The sequence below is a fragment of the Psittacula echo genome (assembly GCF_963264785.1).
Source record: "Psittacula echo genome assembly, chromosome: 23".
Lineage (NCBI taxonomy): Eukaryota > Metazoa > Chordata > Aves > Psittaciformes > Psittacidae > Psittacula > Psittacula echo.
Window position 1 is genome coordinate 4,014,280 of NC_137748.1, and position 8,454 is coordinate 4,022,733.

Sequence of the window (8,454 nt, forward strand, 5' to 3'; positions counted from 1 at the left end):
CCCCACAGGCAGCAAAGGAGAGGACAGAAGGGGGTGTTTGGGGTACAGGCGAGAACACTCGCCCTGGAAGGGTTAGCCATGAGGCTGGGGGATGCTGGGCTGGGCTGTCCGTAGGACAAGTGCTGCTCTTCCCTCCCTCCTCCACAGGATGTTATTGGATGTTAATGGAGCACAGCAAGGGCTGAGCGACACCACCCAGCCCCAGCTGAGCCCCCCCCCAGCCTGCAGAGAGCCAGGACTCAGCCCCAGGAACAGTGAGAACCCCTCAGGAACCAGCAAGGCAGATATGGGGGACCCCAAAGAGCAGGTCTGGGGAAGGACAGACCTCCAGCACCACGATGGGGACGGGGCCGAGCCAATAAAGGGGCTTCAGCCACCCCCATGCAGCAGAGAGCCAGGAGAAGGTTAATGCCTCTCCCACCACTTCCCGCAGCCAGGAATGCCAGGGAAGGCAAAGGAAGCTCCCACCAGAGCCATTTGATGAGCATCCAGCAGCATCGTCCCTCCCGACACCGCCTGCGGAGGAAGGATCTGGGAATGGCAGCCGCAGGCTGAGCAACCCAGACCAGCAGCAGGGGGGCCACAAGCACTGCTTGGTGCAGGGACCTCGAGGGGAGCAGCAGCCCCGCAGTGAGCAGATGATGGGGGGTACAGAGCAGGCTGGGGGGGGGTGAGATCACACGGGGCTGCCCAGCCCAGAGCATCCTTGCGCATGTTCTTCCCATGGAGCAGCAGAGCTGGAGTGACCCCCAAAGAGGCTGTGCCTGCAACTGGAGTCACTTCAGCTCTTAAGGAGAGGGAAGAGGCAGTGACAGCAACTCAACAAATGCAGTGTGAGAACAGAGTCTATTTTAGCAGCACTCGGGCTACAGCGTGAGCGATCTCTGGTCCCCAACACCCTCCTGGAGCAGTGACCCCTGCTCGGACAGAGCCACATCAACACCCACAGCACTGGAGCCCTCCAAGGGACACGGTCCCCATCACCCCATCGCTAACGAAGCTCCTGCAGCAGACCCAGCACCGCACAAAAGCTGCGATGGCTTTGAAGAGGATCCCTCGCAGGAACACGCAGCAGGAGGAGGCAGAGAAAGGAGCTTTTCAGGAGCATCAATGGGAAGCGTTAGAGTCAGAGCCCGGCTACCACAAGCCCTTTCAATGGGGCTTTACAGTGAAGATAAGTGGAATTCAAAGGGGGAACAAGAACAGTTTGAAGTTTAATGAGGAGGAGAGGGCAACAGGGGATCAGCCTCTTGTTGGAGACTGAGAGCTGACTGCAATGGCACGAGGCTGCCCTGGACCTGAACACAAAGGAGCTGGTGGTCTTTGTTCACTGACAGAGGTACCAGCAGCTCTGGCCACCCCACCAGCTCTGACAGCATGAGGTCCCTGAGGACAGGGATGGGTGGAAGCTGCTCTATAAACCTGTGCTCTAACCCCCTGGTTGCTCTTCAGATGCTCCTGAGGAGGTTAAGCTTGAGCAGAGCTCCAGCTCCCCCCACCCAGGGGGTACCACAGCCCCTGAGCATGGTGACACCAGCCCCTGGCAGCATCTCCAGCAGGACCCGCTCTGCTCGTGCTCTGCATCACAGCAGAGCCTGTTCCCTGCACCCGCATCAACCGCTCCCGACAGCTCCGGCACACGCCGAGCCCAGGCTGGAGCGTTTTAGCACTTCACACCATGACGAGGTATCACCCATCAAGCGCTCTCCCATTGACAGCGTGCACAGCACCAGGCACGACAGCCACGGACCTGTGTGGGAGCTGTACCAAAGCACCGTCTGCTGCCCCTCTGCCTGTGCGCAGTCCCCACACCGTGCCCCACTGCAGCCCAGCGTCACCTCCCGGCCCCACGTGCGCTTCTGACCACTAGCACGGACCCAGCAGCCTTGATGTGGGATCAGGTCCCCTCCTCTTGTGCTGCCTCTGCTCCCATGGGGCCAGCCCCACACCAGGGATCCTGGCTTGGGGAGGGTTTTCCCATGGGCATGGATGTGCTGAAGACCCAGGCAGGGTCTCTGGCAGCCCCACATCTTCCCTCCCCGTGTCCAGCACTACCATCTGCAGAGGCATCGGGAAGACCCACATAGACACATCCTCTCCTCAGTTCAAGCTTGCTGATCTCATTAGAAACACTGCCACTTGCCCATGGAAAGCAGAACTGGCGCAATTACCCACAATAGCTCCATCTGCATTAAAAGGAAAACACATAAACCCCATTATTTTACTCTAAAGAGCACAAAGAACAAATCGTCCCTAAGAACATGATAATTGCAGGCTTTAAATTTAGGCTTTGAGCCTCCCAGCCTGTTCCCAGCTCCAATCACAAACACTGGGATTTGCCACCTCGGCCCCAGCGCTGCTGGAGGAGCCGAGGCAGTGGCAGGGACCCGGAGCTTCCCTTCTCCATCCAATTGCATTCCATCTGTAAAGTTCAGAGGCTTCACAAGGAATTATCAGCAGCACCCGTCAGCACCCGGCCTGTCGGAGCAAGTTAAGGGTTTGTCACCGGGGCTCTGCCCGCGCGTCACAGCCATTACACCAGGGCTGGGGCAGCACCAAAGGTCTCTCCCACACGCCTGATGCAGCCATTCCCGCCCCTGTTGGCAAAGGGGTTTGGGAGCTGAGTGGCCGAGGTGTGTGGAAGTGCCCTTGGGGTCTGTCAGCAGCAGAGCCCCCCAGGGCTGGCACGTTGGGAAGGGTATTTCAAGCCTCTCCTTATAGAAACAGCTTCACCTCCCCTGCACGCAGCCCTTGAGGGGCCGGGCTGAGGAGCTCTGCCCATTGAGGCACCTGCACAGCGCCGAAGCCAGCCCAGTTTAAGCACAGGCATTGCTTAGGTCAAGTTTAAAGGGCTCTTTGGAGAGGGAACACCTCTGCCTCCACACCCCTGCTGTCCTCCAGTGCTTCAAACAGCATCCATAGGAAACAAGGGTAAAACCAACCCTCCCATCGCAGTGATTCGAGGCACCAGCACAGCCCCGGTGTCCTCCCGAGCTGCTTCCATCCACACAGAGACCCATCAGGGACACCCCACAGTTACACGGAGCCGAGAGGCACCTCCCAAGCCCTACACCCCCAGTCTAGGTGAGAAAGCACCACCAGAAATGAAGGCAAAAGCTCAAGTCCAAAGCAGCTTGCGCTGTTTTAACAGACATGAAATGTCCTTTTAAGTTGTGTTAATTAGAAGCCAGTCTCATTTAAACCTTGGAGACGAGCAGCAGCCTGGGTACAGATGCTGCAATTAAAGCCTTGCAAGTTCTCTGCAAAGCACCTCCTGGCTTGCGGATGGGCCGAGGGCAGCTCCGCTCCCGGGGGCTCCCCCATCCGCACCCGGCTCCGAAACCCCGGAGAGCTGGAAGCGCAATGGAAAGCCAGATCCCATGGAGCGCTCCCACATCAAACCACAGCCTCGAAGGGAAACCAGCATCCCGGGAACAGCCCCAGCCGAGAGCCGCGCAGCTGCACCCGCCTGCCCCATAGAGCTGATTAAGGATTCCAATGGGGAAACAAAGGGGACAGTTAATGGGATTAGGGCAGCACCGAGTATGACACTGAACCACAGCACCGGGACCAGGGGGATGATCCCCGGCTGCAGCCAAGCCATGGCAGTGCCACCGTGGTTGAGCACCGGGCACGGTGCATGGGGCACTCAGCGCCCAGCCCTGGCAGAACCCCCCAGCAGCCGGGCTTGGCCCCACCGGGATGCAGGCGCTTCCTGGAGCCGGCAAGGACGCTCCACCTCGCCCAGACAATAGGCTGAGAACGCCATTGTCTGGAAGCCAGGGCCCTGCCATGGCCACCCCACCTTCCCATAGCACCCCATTGGCACCCCCCAAGTGCTGGGGACCCACATCTCCCCCAGGAGCCGATCCCTGAAGAGGGGAAACCATCCCTCGGCCACTGGTGCCGGGAGTTCTGTCCATTCCTACCCCGACGGCCAACTTAGCGGTAAAATGGGGTTTTCATGAGACTTGATGGAAAGCCTCCAAAGCGATGAGCGATTACAAGCTTCAGATGTGCAGAGACAGTCCCATGGGGTGCCCAGCGCACCGCCCAGGTGGCATTGGCACAACACCCACAAGGACATTAAAAGGGACCCTAAAGCCTCCCCGGCCCCGTTACCGGCTGGGCCGGACCCAAGTGCGGGGCCAGGAGCAGAGCCGCGGGCACAGCGCCCGCCCCGGCTGCGGTGACAGCTCCCGGCACCGCTCCAGCCCCGCGGCAGCCGGGGGGGGGAGACGCTTTGCCCCCGGCACCCGCCAGCCCCACGGCAGAAGGCGCCGAGAGCAGCGGGCGCCGGGGCTGGCAGCGGCACCAGCGCCAAAGCCAGGACGATGGGGGCTGGAGCAGGAGGTGCCGCGGCTGCCGGGGATGGACCCAGCTGGGTCATGGTCCCCTCCACACGGGGATGGTGACAGGGAACGGCCACCAAAGCCATGGGGCTTGCCCGAGGTGCTAAGGGGAGGAGGTGGGGAAACGCTGTGGCCTGGTCAGAGTGGGGGCAGCCGCCACCTTCCCACCCGTGCGGGGACAACGCCAACACAGATCACCGGGGCCTCTTGGCAAGGGCTCACCCTCCTCTCCCGGCACCGACGTCCAAGCTGCTCGCAGCCTGCACCGGGCAGCTCCCAGCGCCTTTCATCATTCCTCTGTCCTCTGCGAACCCGATCCACGAAGCCAACGCGAGGAGAGGGCGCACTCCTCTCCCAGCCCCAGACGGGGCTCACCCCCGCGGATTCACCCTGGAGGGCTCCACCAGGACCCCCCTCTGGGCCCGACACCGCTCCGCTGATCCCGGCCACCGATCCCTCCTCTCCCCACCAAGCCCTCGGCCAGCGCCAGGCACCGCGGGGCTCCGGGGCGGACCCGGCAGCGCGGCCACCACTGGGCGCGGGAGCTGCGGCGGGGAGCAGGGCCCGGGACAGCGCCCGCGGGGCCTCGCCCCGGGGACCCGCCCGACCGGATCCGCGCAGGCTGCGCCCGCCCCGGCCGCACGCACACGGGACCGGCGGAACTCGCGGCTCCGCTGCTGGGGGGGGGGGGGGGGGAACCGACGGACCTGCCCCGTGCAGCGGAACCGAGCCGCGACCCCCGACCCGGCTCCTCCTCCGGCCCCGCACGGCGGAACCCGCCCAGCCCCGGGACAACCCCAGCGCTGCCCGGTCCCGGCCTCCCCCTGGTGCCCCCGATCCCGATCCCGATCCTGATCCCGGCCCCCGCTCACCTGCGCGCGCGCGACCCCTGCGCGAGCTCTGCCGCCCGCCCCGCTCCGGCCCGAACAAAAGCCGAGCAGCGCCCGCGCCAGCCCCGCCCCGCCCCGCCCTGCCTCGCCCCGCCTCAAGCCCCGCCCCTCACGGCGTCCCCGCCTTCCTATTGGACAGCCGGCACGCCCGTCAACAGCGCGCTCCGCCTGGCCACGCCCCCCGCCGAACGTGTTTATCCGCTCCCTATTGGCGGGGGCGCGGCCGCCCCGCCTGTGGCCGGCAGGTGATTGGGCAGCGGGGCGGGAATCACCTGGGTGACGTCACTGGGCGCGGCGAGGCACGTGCAGGGGGGAGCGCGGGGACCCCCATGTGCGGGTTCTCCCCCCCCAGGTCCCCGCAAGCCTCCAGCATCGCCCTGAGGGCTCCGCGGGGGCAGGTCCGTGGTCTGGGTCCCGTCCAGCCCTGCGGCTCCCCGGGTGTCCCCCCCAGCCCGGCCTGCCCCGGCTCTGGAGCAGCCAGGCCGTGGTGGCACCATGCGGGCACCCCTGCCTCACGCGTGGCGGTGGCACCGGTGTGTGCCCGGGTGGGTTAACCATGGAGCAGGGTCTGGCCCTGGAACATCGCCGGAGCAGGGAACCCGAAACCAGCAGGAGCTGGGCAGTGGCAGCAAGAAGGGCTGGGGAAGGGCTGGGGCGGTGACAGCGCCTGCGTCACCCGGCCCTGGCCAGACTGGTCCAGCCGGGTGCTGCTGCCGCCTCCCAGCTCACCCGGCTCCGCGCCGGCCCCAGGCAAAGCCTCGTCACCCCGAGTCAGGAGTGAGGGCCCAGCACGAGGGCAGGGCCCAGCCCATGGTGGGGATCATCCAGCCTCCAGCCCCGCAGACCTGAGGACACATCCTGCACCCCCAGCACCAGCTCTGCGCGGTTCTGTGCCGCAGCTGCCTGCCAGCGCTGACTCAGTTGGGAAATCGCAGCTCTGAAGGGAGGTGAGAGACGGAGCTTCCACCGCCCCTGCAAGGAAATGGGATCTCATCACTGTGTGCCGAGCTGGGGAGCCAGAGCACAGCCAGAGCCCTTCCAGCACCGGGAGGAAAGTGGCACACAACACAGCCTGGCATGGCCCGGCACGGTGCACAGCCTAGCATGGCCTGGCACAGCGCACAGCCTGGCATGCTGAGATGACAGCCAAAACACTCATTTATGTTCCTCCTCGGTCAAGGTCAGGGGAGTCAGAGAAGCGCAGTGCTGCCTGCATGATGCTAACCTACGGAGCACTGCAGGCTCAGTATCCCTCCAGTATAACCCAGTGTACTGCAGGCCCTGCATCCCACCTCTATTCCCTGCTCGTGCCCCTGCATCCCACCCCTGCACCCCTGCCCTGCACTCCACGGGGGACAGTGACTGTGACCACAGCTCCAGCCACTGCTGGGTCACACCAGTCACTCACTACCGGGAGCGCCGGACCCAGTGGTGCAGGGGGGGAGCAGGAAGGGCACCCAGGACACGCAGCCTGGGACTCTGAGCGGCTTCCCCCGGTGCCAGCAGTGGAGCAAGGAACTGTGTCCCACAACGTGAGCCAAGGGCCGCGGTGCCCAGGAGCGTGTCGGAGCAGGGCAGAGACCCCGCGGGCCCAGCGCCGCCCTCGCCCGGCTAGTTGGGAAGATCGAGCCCTTGGCCCCCGGGCCGAGCACGTCCCGCTCATCCGGGCGCCGCGGCCGCACCCGCCGAGCCCCAGCTCCGCTCCCATCGGTGACGAGCCCCGCTCCTCCCTGTCCAGGCACAGCCCTGCCCTGCGCAGGGGACAAGGGGGCTGCCGCCCCCCAGCGCTGTCCCGAGCCCTGAGCCCTGCCTGTGGGTCTGGGGGCTCAGCCCCATCCCTGCTCTCAGCGCGGAGCTGGGAAAGCCCTGGGAAATGGGAGCTGCGGGGCAGAGCAGGGCGGAGTCCTGGCAGCCTCCCCGCCACCCCCTTCCTTCCATTCCATTCCCTTCCCTGCCCTGCCCTGCCCCGGGGCCAACGCCGTGATTCAGCCTCTCGGTTTCAGTCCTCGCAGCCAACAGCTCTCATGAGAGCAGGAACGCGCCCCGGTGCTGCCCGACGCTCCGTGCCCGGGGCACGCACGGGCCCGCAGCCGCTGGAGCGGCTCCGAAACAGGCTCCAAACCGCCCGGCGGGAGGGGGGCATCCCCCCTCCCAGGCACCCTGGAACAGCGGCAGGGAACACGCTGCACCCTCCGGCCCAGCCGCACCACCAGGCACCCCCCAGTGACCGGTGTCGGGGTGATGCACATCACCCCCCAGACACCCATCCTGCCCCCCTGCAGCCCCCCCAGCCCCATTCACACGTTCCCATCAGGGTCTCAATGTGGTCAGGAGCCTCCCAGCCCCACAAGAGGCTGGCGGCTCCCATGGCCCCCAAGCCACACAAGCCTCCCTGTGGGGTCTCCACTACTTGATGGGAGCATCCGGTCCCCAGCCCATCCCTGCCCATGGCATAGCCCAGCCCCAGGGAGCCCCAGGCAGAGGCAGCCATGAAAAGACTGGTCCAGACTTTATTAAAAGTAAATACTTAGGAATAAAAAGCACCCGCGCAGGTCGGGAAGTATTAAATTAACAGAGCTTGAGGCTACAGAGGGCTGGTGGGGGGAGAACTCAAGGCACACGCAGGGCACGGGCGATGTGGCTTCACCAGGCACCATGGAGATGCCAGCACACCGGGATCCCCATCCCATCACCAGGATATGGGGTCCAAAGGGACCCTGGAAGGAGCCCTGAGATGGGGCAGCGCCGTGCATTGCTCCGGGAGCAGGGCAGCCCCTTGAGACAACGTGGCCAGTCCTGGAGCAGTGTCCACAGGAAGCAGCTGATGGACACAGTGACCCCGGTGCTGTGGGGCACCACCAGGCTCCCGGGGACAAGGGTGGCCCGGGGGGGAGCTTGTGGGCAGGCAGGAAGGTTCAGCGGTGCCGATGCTTCATTGACAGTGATGGGGCTGCGCTCAGGACAAGGATGCCCGGGTGGCAGAGGCAGCGCTGCCGCAGGGCACTGGGCAGGATCAGCCCTTCCCTGCAAGCCCAGGTTTCTGCGTGGGGGCTGTCAGGAGCCCGGTGTCCCAGGGCCACCAGCACCATCCAGCTCTGCCAGGGCCGGTGCCCCATTGCCTGGCTCATGACAGGGTCTCTGCAAACATGGAGAGCTCAGTGGCACCTCGGAGCAGGCACCCCTGCCCCATGGCGTGGCCCCTTGCCCCAGCA